The sequence below is a fragment of the Antechinus flavipes genome, chromosome 5 (assembly GCF_016432865.1).
Source record: "Antechinus flavipes isolate AdamAnt ecotype Samford, QLD, Australia chromosome 5, AdamAnt_v2, whole genome shotgun sequence".
Taxonomy (NCBI): Eukaryota; Metazoa; Chordata; class Mammalia; order Dasyuromorphia; family Dasyuridae; genus Antechinus; species Antechinus flavipes.
The window spans coordinates 94,093,940-94,107,938 of NC_067402.1; the positions used below are offsets into that span (position 1 = coordinate 94,093,940).

At 32.8% G+C, this 13,999-nt stretch overlaps 1 protein-coding gene and 1 non-coding gene across 2 annotated transcripts in view; both read right to left on the minus strand.

The window, feature by feature from the left end:
* The window catches only part of CNTNAP2 (contactin associated protein 2), a 2,126,697-nt gene that overhangs the window by 785,861 nt on the left and 1,326,837 nt on the right, over nt 1-13,999 (minus strand). The window lies entirely within an intron of this gene.
* LOC127539554 (U6 spliceosomal RNA) lies at nt 5,285-5,387 on the minus strand. The gene has a single exon (XR_007947981.1). It is a non-coding gene; the product is annotated as a U6 spliceosomal RNA (small nuclear RNA).

Sequence of the window (13,999 nt, forward strand, 5' to 3'; positions counted from 1 at the left end):
TATAAACTCCTTTAGGTCCAGGGCTATCTTTTTGTTTAGGATAGTGCCTGTCTCATAAGAGAGGTCATAAAAATAAATGTTTAATGATGCAATTGGATGATGCTTATCTATGTAAATATTTACATGCATGCTTGTATAAATATACCCATGTCTAGATCTATGCATTTTCTATTGACAAAGACAATTCATATCCATGGAGAATTATCTAATTATGATAGGTATACATAGAAGAGAAAAGAATTACCTACATATTCATACTAAACTAATTACAGATATCTCATTAAAGGACCATGGCCTGTTTGAGGATTCTGTTTGTATCTACTACAGTGCTATGTACCCAGTACATGCTCAATATGTACTTTAAAAAATCAATTTAAATATATTTCCAGAAAAAATAATGAGACTCCAGCTCCAAGTTGACTCAGGTGAGAGATTCATGTCCTTTTTGTGCCAACTAGCTAAATTTATCCACTCCATGTCACTCCACAGACATTGCATGCCCTAACCTTCCAGGTGCCCATGCAAGCCTTAGAGTGTGCCAATGGTTTGGCATCAGGATTTTTTAAGCTACTAGCTCTGTAAATGGCACATCCATGAATCAAAATTTCCTTCTTTTGCTTAACATGATCCTACACTTCAGAGTTATTAGCTTGTTTGGTGATCCTCGACATAACAGGAAGAAGGAAATTGAAATGCTGTGTATGTTACATTAACCTTCCCACAGTTTGTTTTCAAGAAGCTATGCTTAGTGCAAGTTTTTTTTTTCCCCTGCACAGAAATTGCAGTACTAGGCACAAATAAGACAGAGTGATACACATTTTTGAAGATCAAAGTTTTCTTTTTCAATTCCTTTTCTCCCTATTAGCTTGAATAATGTTTAGAAATTTGAAAAAGTAGTTAGTCCCGAATCCATCAGAATATGTGTTACTTGTGGCTAGAAACCAAAAACAATTCATTCTGGAATGTGGAAAATGTGAATGTGTGGAAAATGTGAATACTGAGGAAGAAGTGATGGGAATATTGGGGTGGCAAGAACTCTGGAGAAAAGGAAAAGAGATGTAAAAGAAAAAATGAAGAAAATGCATTATGTTTAATAAATGAAAACCAAGAGACAAAAGGGATGTTTGTCTCAATTAAAATGCACAAGGAGAAAATTGGAACATAGTTGCAATATGGATGTCAGGAATATAAGAGATGGAGAATTTTCAATTACATAGGAATAATGGGAACATGGAAAACAAAGTCTTCCTTGGTAAGAGGAAACTTTAAAGATATGAGTGTTTCAATTACAGAATAGGTAATAGATGTATAAAAATAGGGGTATATAAACTCTAGTGTGGGTGACTAGAGAATGAATATTGGGAAATTAAAGTAATTATAACAGAAGAAATAGAACCCAACTAACATTTAACTTGTTTTTTCCCCACTGTTGAAACTTCAAGGAGTTCAAACTCAAACCACAACTGAATTTGCCTTTTCATACTACTGGTGTTCTCTGAGGAATTCTGTGGATTCTGAGGAATTCTGAGGGATTCAATAATAAAATGAAATATGAAATCTTTTAAAGCTGTCCCCATTTTTATTGCTATTATGACTGTTTCTGGTAATCATGACAATTTATAGAACTTGAATAGATAAGTATACTACACAGACAAAGCAAAAGGTTTGCATAAAATATTGATTTAAGCTCTATCCAAATTTGTTTATAATACTATCATCAATAACCACTTGATTTCAAGAAATATTTAATGAGTTTATTTTGTGTAGAACAGTATTCTATGTGGTAAATAAATTGAAACCTTCAATTTCCTGCTCTCATGGAACTTACAGTTCCCTTGTAGAGAGATGTTATTTAATATTTTGTATAGATAAATACATTGACAAAGTACAAAGTATTATGAGGTCTAAAGTGGGAAATAAAATCATTCACAGCAGACTTCAATGGGGTGGTGGTGGGAGCATATTATTAATGAAGCTTTAAAGGAACAAAGATAGTGATAGTGAAAGCAAAAGCATGGAGGCAGGATGGTACAGTTATAAGGGAAATAGTGAGTATTCCAGTTTGATTGGAACAGGATAATGTGAAGGTAGGAAGGTAGAAAATAACATCTTTGTTTAGAGGTTATCAGAGAGGCATTGAAGAGTTTGAAAATGAACAATAATATTATCAGATCTCTAATATAAGAAAGATTTGCCTGGTAGAAGTGTGGAGAATGGATTAGGAAGAGAAAAATCAAGGTAAAAGAGCCTTATTATTTAATTTTTCCATATCAAGGCAATATTAGCAGATTTATAAGTTCTCTTTACTTAGAGAAATATTTCTGGATATTTTAGAGAAAGGTTGCTTTAGCAATTTTGTGGAATGTAAAAAACCCACAACTATTTGAAGCTATTGAATTAAGTGGAATTCTTTATATTTACAATAAATGTGAGTGAGAAGATATTTGGAAGGTAGACTAAGCATTATTTCAAAATTAATGACCAATTAATAATCAAAAATAATGTTGATAGATTTGTAATGAATGATAACAGTATAGCATTAAGTATATATGTATAAATTTTGTATGCTTATATTTATATATAAATACACAAACACAGTAACATCTTTAAGTTTTATTGTTTAGAACATTTGTCTGTAAAAGGCATTCAAAATGTTAGCATTTAGACATTTGTTTTTTTGTGAAAATCTGGTTGAGGAGTTTCATAGCTTACAAAGAGAGCTTCATAAATATTTTTTAAAAAATGAATGAATGAACACATGAAAAGAAGTTTTGGCATTTTACTATTTCTACATAGATATAGATTTATGTAATGTAAATGTATCATACATAAATGCATTAATGTAGATGTAAATTTATATGACCTTGTGAGACTAAAATGTGTCCTTAAAGTTAGAAACTTCTATCAAGACCAAGTGTTTACATTTACAAAGGGATCTGCAATAATGTCTGTTAATTTCTCTCCCTCCCTCCATGATTTTATCCCTCCATCCCTCCATCCTTCCCTCCCTTTCTCCCTATCTTTCCCTCATCCGTCACACACACACACACACACACACACACACACACACACACACGAATCTGGAGTCAAAAGTCTAAAGAAGTTGAGTAAACGGTCTCCATCGCTCCAACTTGCATTGCTGCCAATAGCAGCAGCGTGGGAAAATAATTGCTTTTTGAATATGGGAAAGGAGTTGGCTCAATGTTTTCTCATAAAATCACAATCTAGTTCCTGGTTTTCTTCACTAACAATGTTTTGCAACAGGTATTTACTTTTGCTGTCTGAATAATTCAGTATATTGCTACCACCATTCCCCTGACATCTATGGCAACCAGTTTGCATTATGAAGAATGAGAATACTTTTTTCTTTCCTTATACTATCTTTTTATTTTGTTTTCTACATAACATTTTGAGGGCCAGAAATTTCCAAATAGTAAGATGTTAAGAAACTTTTAATAGACAAGTATTGTAAAGTTAGCTCATATGGACACAAAACTCTTTCACAACTGCAATACCATTCTTTCACAACTGCAATACCATTCTGGATTATTTTAAACTTTATTAATTTGTTAAGAAGATGACAATTCTTTTTAAAGACAATTGCCATTAGAAGTGCTTTCTTAGTACAGACTATACAGACTTTGTGGCTGGTGTGTGTGCTTATAAGTGGATATAAAATTGTGACTATGTAACATAAGCACATCTATTATGGTCAAAAAGCAAATGAATTTTAAAAAGGATCATAATGAGAGTGGTATTTTAGGACAATTAAGTTCGAGCAATGATATACAGAATGAATAGGAGGGGATAAGGAGAGAGAAAGAGACAGAGAGAATAGAAAGAGAGAAAGAGAGATAGAGAGAGACAGACAGGCAGACAGAGACAGAAACACAGAAAAGAGAGACAGCGAGAAAGAATCAGAGATAGAATCAAAGAGGGACATACAGAGGAAGCCAGAGTCACAAATAGACACACAAGGAGATACAAAGAAAGAAGGAGACAGAGATGAGCTGGTATTCATCATGATCAAAACTTAAGTTCATTATCCCTAAAAGATGTATAATAAGTATTCTGTGAAGTTACTTTTCAAAAAGAAGTATTAAAAACAATAGCTCACAACTCCCTTGTATTTAATTTCTTATCAACAGATAGAGTAGTTTAAAAATGGGTTCTTTAAATATGTCTCCTAAAGGACAAACACAGCTGCCTTGAGTGGTTTATTTATATAATTTCTAGGCTTGATATCATATATAGCAATGACTACTTGTTGAGTTGTTTCCACCTGGGCTTGAGGGAATCTCAGCTGTCTGGACTATCACATGTTCAAACAGTTCAGGATTTTGTGAATAAGAAACACATGAAAATCTTGCAAAATAACCCTTCTTTGATTTAAAATTAATTTTAAGACTTAAATGTTGGGACAGTTAGGTGGCATAGTAGGTAGAGTCAGGAGGATCTGAGTTCAAAATCAAGTTGCCTGCCTATAAAACAAAGTGTCCATTCCCCTCAGGGAATGTAAAAAGCTTTACTTATATATTCTATCCCAAAACAAAGCAAAAAGATCATTTCCTTTTTTTTCCCCCAAATCATTCTAATGACAATTCAGATATTGTAGAAACAATTAAATTGAGGTTTTCCAGGTATATACTTTTTTGCATAATAGAATGCCAGAGTTTATTCTGAATAGCTAAGTTGTTCCTACATTTTGCAGGGATGTTTTGTAGTTTCATAAAATGATAGTACTAAACACAGATATGTTTCTTCTAAGAGTCCTAGAGGACTTTTTAACATGTCCTAACACTAATTTGTGAAGGTAACAGCTATCTCTATTTTGGAAATGTAACTCTTGGGAAAGAGAGGTTCAAGACCATAATTAAGTCCAATTTGTATGACAATTAAGCTCAGTTTCTATCAGCCATCTGTTCTGACTGGCCACCTTTGGATGAAAAATATTCATGAAGACTATGGAGATAATAAGATGAATTGAGCCTACAGTCCTCAGAGCACACATAGAGAAAGGTATTGTATGGGGGAAATGGCACTCCAGCCTGGCCACCTAGTCAATTCAGCCTGCATAGCTCCACAGGGCCAGAAACTGCACTGGAAGTGCTAATTTTGACTTTGTTTTGTAAGTGACTATATACCAATGCTGTGGTATATAGACTGGCCAGTCCTTTATCATCTTTTATATGTGAAATTTATTTTCCTTTTTATGTAAATAATTTGTCATTTCTTTCTATTAAACTTTATTCTGTTTATATTCCCTTCCTTTTCTACTTTGTCAAAGTAATTTGGAATTCTAATCTGATTTTTTTATTTCCTTGTGCAGGGGCTATGCTAATCTTCTCTATATCATTCCAATTTTAGTACATGTGATGCCAAAGCAAGCATGATCTAATCTGCTTTTTCAAATCCTGTTCATCCACTCAATTTGATGACATCTGAAAACTAAATGAATGCAGTCCCTGTCATCATCCAAGGCATTAGTAAAATACTTGAGCATCCTAATATTCCTAAAATCTACAGGCAGTAGATAATGACTAGCCTTCTAAGTGATTCTTTCCAGGCATGTTCTATTACTTTTCATATTGTCAGGCATATAAAAAGTATTTAAGAAATACTTTTTAATTGATTATTTTTTTAAAATTTAGTCAAATTATTTAGTTGCAAAGTTTTAGCATGCAACTATTAATTATGTACTATGCAATAGAAACAATAGAAATTATTTAAAATGCAATACTCCTTGAGTAAACATTCAACACACATTTATTAAGGGCCCACTAGTTGAAAAACAGTATGTATACACAGACAATGTGGATATAAATGTGGACAATGAGTATACACAAAATGAAATCCTTTGTTACTTTAGAATGTTTATATTCTATGTTGATATAAAAGAGAGTTTTCATCTGAAATGAATTTACAGATTCCTTGGGGGGACAAGACAAAGAACAAAATATTTTACAAGCTACTCAAGGCATTAAAATTCTGAAGTCCACATATGAAACATTTAAATATAAAGTGTTTCACTTTATATTTAAAGACATAGAATTCTGAAATTATGATTATAATCTTTAACCATTCTATTTTTCCTATTGCCTTATGACCACTAAATATGTTTTATGTCTTTACTATTTCCTCTAACACCATCATTTTTCAGTTCTTTCCCAGGTTATCACTGTAGGAACTGTTCACATTTTCTACCTTTCATTACTCTATGTACTATTCACATTTTTAACCTTTCCCTAAATCAACCTCTTGGTGAACCAACTCGGCTTTATCTTCTATCCAAGATTTAACAAATTATATTTTTGGATTACTTCTAACATCCAATCTTTTAACTCCTATTCATATATTGCTGAATAGAGCTAGAGAAAGTGATAAAACAGTATAATTAGGCCCAATACAAATTTCTGTTACAAAATAGCAAGTTGGGCCCTCTCTGGAGTAAGGGAAACTTTATATTTTCTTAATTCATTTTTACTATTCACCAAAGAGGCTATTCAAAACCATTTTCCTGGTTCTCAAGACTCCTACAGCAACCCAATCAATTCAAAAAGTGAAGAACTTTTACTTCAGGTTTTTTTTTTTTTTTTTGCAAAGTTTGAAGCATTTACCAAGAGTTTCCACTTTTTCCCTCTTCCTTTTCTCATATTAGTTAGGTGTCTTCTTCCACTATTTTCTCCTTGTACTATGCTCCTTCTTCTGGGTCTTTTCTTATTTTCCTTCTCCTTATGAAAAGGTGAACTGTCTCTTTTCCAAAGTAAATAGCTCCATGCGTATTTTTCATCTTAACTCATTCAATATTTTTCAAGCAGGCTGTCCATTCTATCATCCTAACCTCTAATTTCCATTCTCACTGTACTTGTATTTCTGATGACTAGCACAGAATAAGTATATAATCCTTATTGATATACTTGAATTTTTCTATTTCTACAGGAAAATTATCCTTATATTTCCTCATTAAAAAAAAAAAAAACAAACCTTATTTGATCTGACCATCACTGCTAGTTATCACTTTTGATCTCTTTTGCTTTTCCACTATACTTGAAAAAATAGTCAAAGATGAATTCTTCCCCTTTCTATTTCTTCACTTGATTCAATAATCTATGAAAACTGACCTTTGATCTAATCATTTTTTGACTCTTCCTCTTCAAAATTAATAGTGATCTCTTAACTTCTAAATGGAATGGTCATTTCTCAATTTTCAACAATGATCTCTGCAATTTTTCGTGGTTGATCATCCACTCCTGAATATTTTCTTGTCTCTTTCTCTTTCTCTTTCTCTTGATTTTCCTTGTCAGTGTTCTTGGCTGGATATTCTTCAATTTTATATCCACTAATGATTCATTTACTCTAAGGCTCTGCCCTGTCCTTTCTGTTCTATCTCTGTGCTATTTCACCAGATAATCTTATCAGCTCCCATGAATTATAATCTCTAGGTCGATGACTCTCAGACCTATTTATCAAGTCCAAATCATTCTCCTAACCTTCAGTCTCACATCAACAAATGTGTCTTGGATATCTTCAACTAAATTTCGTTTAAACATCTGTCTTAACATTGAGTTCTAAAGCAGAACCAAGTAACTTTTCCACAGACCTTTCATTTTCTAATTCCTTACTACTGTCAAGATAATCATCATCCTTCTAGTTATCTAGCCTCTCAACTATAGGGTATCTTCAATTCATCTCTCACAAATATTTATTATATCTTCATAACATCTCTCATAAATGACTCCTCTTCCTTGACACAATTGTCATCATGGTATAAATCCTGGCCATCTCACTCCTAGACTCTGTCATAATCTGCTGATTTGTATTCCTAAATCAAGTCCATGCTTGCTCTAAATCATCTTCCACTCAGCTGTCAAAAATGATTTTCATAAACTAAGGTTCTTACTTCTACTCTTAATGAACTCCAGTAGCTCTCCTTGTACTTAGTATACTGTATTATTTTCTATGCTTAATGCCTAAATCATAGTAGGTGCTTAATAAATACTTATTGATAACTAATAATCCAACATAGTATGGGAGTACCTGACAAACAGGGTAATATAGTTACTGTTATAGAAATTCAGAAAAGGGAGAAATGATTAAAAAAAGATTTCAAGGAAACACAATTGGATTTGTAGAGAAGAGCATGGAAAATTAATGTGAAGTTGCATGTAACATAATCAAAGGTTGGGTGGAAAGAAAATCAATGTGATGTATGTGTGGAATAAAAGGAATTCTGCTAAGATGAAAAGTGGATTGAAAGATAACTGAATACTAAAAAAGGGAATTTGTAAATGAATTTGGAAGAAATGGGAACCATTTAAGACTATGCGCAAGAAGGGATGCCACATAATTGACATGTTAGTGATATCAATCATATATCAAGTTTTAAGATAGATTTGTATTTCAAGAACTATGTAAAGTGATAAAGATCTAGGTGGGAGCAGGTGGAGTCAAGATGGAAGAGAGAAGCCATAAAGTTGCCTGAACTCTGCCTAGTTTCCCTCAGAATAAAAATGTTGTCAAACCTCTAAAAAGATTCTAGAATAACAAACCCCCAAAAGGTAGAAACAGTTTTCTAGCTTAAGATAACTGAGGGCTTCAGGAAAGGTCTGCCTCCATTGGATAAAATGGGAGCACAGCCCAGCACAGATGATATCCAGCCAAGTCAGCAGGAGAGATCAGCAACGTAGGCCCCTCAGTCCTGGATTAGCAGGCTAGTGACACAACATGCTGATTGTAAGGCCTCCAGCCTCAGAACAGAAGGAAAACTGCCAGCATTAGAAGCCCAGTACAACAGGCATTATTAGGCTGAACTACCCCAGTACAATGAGAATGTAACCAGCACCTCAGGCTCCAGCTCAGAAAGCCAGTGATCAGGTCCCTGGCTCTCAGCAAGAGAAGCTTGAGACAGTATCCTCTATATTCCAGGAGCAGAGCTCTACTTGTTAAAAAAAAAAATTGAACCAAAAACGTCAAAATAGTACTGACCATAGAAAGTTACCATGGTAAGTGAAGATCAACTCACAAATTCAGAAGAATGCAACATCAAAATGCCAATGAAGCCTCAACAAAGAATTGGCCTGAAAGTGCTTTTGGAAGAGCTTAAAAGGGAATAACAAAATCAAGTAAGAGAGACAGAAGAAAAATTGAGAAAATAAATTAGAGTGATACTGCAGAATTATGAAAAAAAGAGTCAACAGTTTAGAAAAGGAAACACAAAAATTGACTGGGGGAAAAAAGTCCTTTAAAAATAGAATTGGCCAAATGAAAAAAAAAATCTTCTGAAGAAAACAACTTCTTTAAAGGTACAATTAGCCAAATGGAAAAGGAGGCATACAATTTAATTCAAGAAAATAATTCCTTAAAAATTAGAATTGAACAACAAAATCAAAGGAATGAAAAAAAATAGAGGAAAATATAAAATATCTCAATGGAAAAACAAGTGACCTGGAAAATAAATCCAGGGGAGATAATTTAAGAATTAGTGGACTACCTGAAAGTCATGATAAAAAAAAGAGCTTGGATAGCATTTTCAAGAAATTATCATAAATAAATCATGAACCCATTTTGACCTTATAGAGTGTTAGATGTTGATCTTCACCTAATTCCTACCATACAATTTTCCAGTTTTCCCAGAAGTTTTTCTCAAATAATGAGTTTTTATCTCAATAGCTGGAGTCTTTAGATTTATCACAGTATATTATTACAGTCAATAGCTACTATCTTGTGTACCTAACCTATTCCACTGATCTACTATTCTATTTCTTAACCCCGTATCAACAAGTTTTGATGACTGTCACTTTATAATATAATTTTAATTATGTGTCATCAGTACCATATTTGTGTCACAAAAGGAATTTGGTAGAACTATCTCACCAATTTTCCCAAATATTTTATATTTGGAGCTCATTCTTCTTTAAATGTTTGGTAAGATTCATTTGTAAATCTAGCTGTCCTTGGACATTATTTTTCTTAGGGAGTTCATTGATGGCTTGTCCAATTTCTTTTTGCAAAATGGGATTTTTCCATTTCTGTTAATTTAAACAATTTATATTTTTGTAAATATGCATTTCACTTTGATCGACAGATTGATTGACATACAGTCAGCAAAATGGCTTCGAATTATTATTTAATTTCCCCTTCATTTTTGGTGTATACACCATTTTTATTTTGATATAACTTGGTTTTATTCTCTTTTAAAATTCAAATCAATCTAAAATTTATCTATTTTATTATTTTTTTAAAAAAACATCTCTCTATATATAATTTATTCATTAATTTTTTTACTTTCAATTTTATTAATCTATTTTTAGATTTTCATAATTTCTAATTTTGTATTTAATTAAGGATTTTTTTCACTTTTTTATTTGAAAACACAATACATTGAACTCCTCCTTCTGTTTCATTTAGAGATATAAAAATTTTCCTAAGATCTACTTTACTGAATCCCACAAGTTTCCATATGTTGTGTTATTATTGTTATACTCTTTTTTTTTTAATTATAGCTTTTTATTTACAATATATATGCATGGGTAATGTTTCAGCATTGACAATTGCAAAACCTTTTGTTCCATTTTTCCCCTCCTTCCCCAACCCCTTCCTCCAGATGGCAGGTTGAACAATACATGTTAAATATGTTAAAGTATAAGTTAAATACAACATATGTATACATGTCCATACAGTTATTTTGCTATACAAATAGAATCAGACTTTGAAATAGTGTACAATTAACCTGTGAAGGAAATCGAAAATGCAGGAGGACAAAAATAGAGGGATTGGGAATTCCACAAAGTGGTTCATACTCATTTCCCAGAGTTCTTTCACTGGGGGTAGCTGGTTCTATTCATTACTGCTCTATTGGAACTGATTTGGTTCATCTCATTGTTGAAGAGGGCCATGTACATCAGAATTGATCATCATATAGTATTGTTGTTGAGATATATAATGATCTCCTGGTTCTGCTCATTTCACTCAGCATCAGTTCATGGAAGTCTCTCCAGGCCTTTCTGAAATCATCCTGATGGTTATTTCTTATAGAAAAAATAATATTCCATAATATTCATATGCCATAATTTATTCAACCATTCTTCAATTGATGGGCATCCACTCAGTTTCCAGTTTCTGGCCTCTACAAAGAGGGCTGCCACAAACATTCTTGCACATACAGGTCCCTTTCCCTTCTTTAAGCTCTCTTTGGGATATAAGCCCAGTAGTAACACTCCTGGATCAAAGGGTGTGCACAATCTGATAACTTTTTGAGCATAGTTCAAAATTGCTTTCCACAATGGCTGGATGTATTCACAGTTCCACCAACAATATATCAGTGTCCCATATTCTTTAACAAAATTATTGTTTCCATGATTTCTTGTTTGAATTACTCAATCTTTAGGATTATGCAGTTCCCAATTAATTTTAATTCATCTTTCTATGGCTCTCTATTACACCTAATATTATTATTTTAAGGATTGAACAGAGTACATTTAATATTTTTGCCTTTCTGCATTTAATTATGAGATTTTGATGCCTAGTATATATGATCAATATTTGTGTGGGTACCATGTACCAGTGAGAAAAAAACTATATTTCTTTCTATTTCAGTTTTCTCCAAAAATGTATCATATCTAACTTTTCTAAAATACTATTTACCTTCTTTCTTGTTTATTTTGTGTTTCTAGTTCAGAGAGAGAGACATTTAGGTCCCCCACTAGTATAGTTTTGTTTTCTGTTTCTTCCTGTAATTCACTTAACTTCTCTTCTAAGAATTTGGATACTACATCATTTGGTGCATATATGTTAAGTATTGACATTATTTAATTACCTATGATATACATTTTCTTCCTGATCTCTTTTAATTTGAGGTATTTTGCATTTTTTTTTCTAACCAGTAGAGATTTGATGCATCATTAGGATTTTGATGCATAAAAGTTGAGGATAAAATACAGAAGTTTTGGGCATATTTTGCAGGTATGGTGGGATTGTCTTCAGAATCAGTACTTCAGAAGCAAGCCTGAATCAAGATGAGATTGAATTTGGAAGAAATAATAGGGTAAAACTTGAACAAATAAGTGACAAATTGCAAAAGAGCTGGAAAAAAAAAACAATATAAGTATCATTTGGCAATCAATAATGCATATTCCATATGAGCCATTATGTTTATGTAACCCACATTGACCTATTTATCTTGACTGATCCAGTCATTTTTAAGATTCATTGAATAAAGAGTAAAAAAAAGATTAGCTATAAAGAAGAGATTAACTCAGAAGTCTTTATTCTGTGCAACTAAAAGGAACATGATAGTGCTATTAAAGCAAATAGAGAAACTAAGTGAAAGAAGTGCTTGGAAAGGGAAGCTAACAGTTCAGATGTAGATATAATGAGTTTGAGATAATGGGATAAAATGTAAACACTCATTAGACAGCTGATAATATTGTACATGACTCCAGATCAGGTAAATACCAACATTAGAGAGACAGATTTCAGAGATATTCATACAAACATTCACAAAATCCTAAGAACAGATCATTTCTCCATAGCAGAGAAGTTAATGAATGCTAGAATCAAAATTGGAAGACTGCAGCTCAAATTCCAACTCTGTTAGTTATTATCCATTTATCTTTGGATAAGTCACATTACCTCTCAGCTTCAATTTCATTTCAAATAAAGGGATTTCATTAGATGGCAGCTGAAATCCTGTCTAACTCTTTATCTATGATGCTAATAATACAGTGAACTTGATTCAGAACAGCCTTTTGGTGCCATATCATGTGTATCCCTTGATGTTCGATACTTTCACTAGTGAAATAAGATCCAAGCCCTAATAAATTTAAAATTATAAGTGATTATTTAAGCCAAAGTCAAGAACTGAGTACAAAGATAATTTCTTTGTAACAGGATTTCAAAGAGCCCAATACATAAATGAACTGAAGACTTATTTGAAACTGTTACATAAACAAAGAGGAAGCATGGATTAACCAGTAGTAGTTCTGGAAGGAAAGTGTTTCAGCTCTGTATCTATGAAAATATTCAAAATGTAAATTTAATCATTTTATCTGAAATACAGAGAAGATCTGGGAAGGAGATGAATCCTTTCTACAATCTTAAACGATAATCTCAGTTCAAAGTCATCTGAGGATGAAATATGAATTTAATTCTGGAACCTCCTCCAACTCCCTGACTCCACTAAGATCTTTTCCTCCATTTATTGAAAAACTAACTTCTTATTTTCTCCCCTTGTCGATTTATCCATTCTATCAGTTTTTTTTGAAAAACAGGAATAATTATTTTGCCTCATGTAGTTTTGGTTTGTTTAGATATAGATCTAGTATGCCAGGCTTTGATAAAGTCCATTGGGATTCATTGCCTTTAAGCCCAAATCATTCTGGCTCTCACTGATTGGCCCCTAATAGGTCCCAGACCAAGCCTTATATGTACATTGTTTTGGTGCCTTAGAGAGAGTTTATACAACAATTTTTTTTCTATTCTGGCAAGAAAATCTGAGGGTCATCTGCTTCCAGATAGGCTTTTTTTAGGGAGAAATCAAAGAAGGTAATCTTTTACCTTAATTCTGACCTAGTCTTTAAGCACTGAATATATGTTACCTCACACAAACTGAGACTTGGAAAAGACCTTAACTTAGACCAAGCTCTCCCATTTGGTCCCTTCATCACCAGTGGCAATACAGTATGTTTTGCCACTGGACTGTGATGACCCCAGAGGAAAGTGAGACAATAACTTTGCACAGCTCTTCCTCACTTAAATCCAATTTATTTTCAAATCAAGACATCATCCTCCTAACATCTTTGGTACTCTTTGAGAAGGATGACAACAATTAGCTTATAAAGAAAGAGTCAGCTTGAAACTCATTTTTACTAGTGATACAAAACACTGGTTCTACTTTGGGGCTCAAATTTGGAATATTGCCAAGCATAGTTACTAGACATAAGTCCTAGAGAGTTTTTATGATTAATTATTCAGCAGAAAAATCTTACTCACTTACCATGCT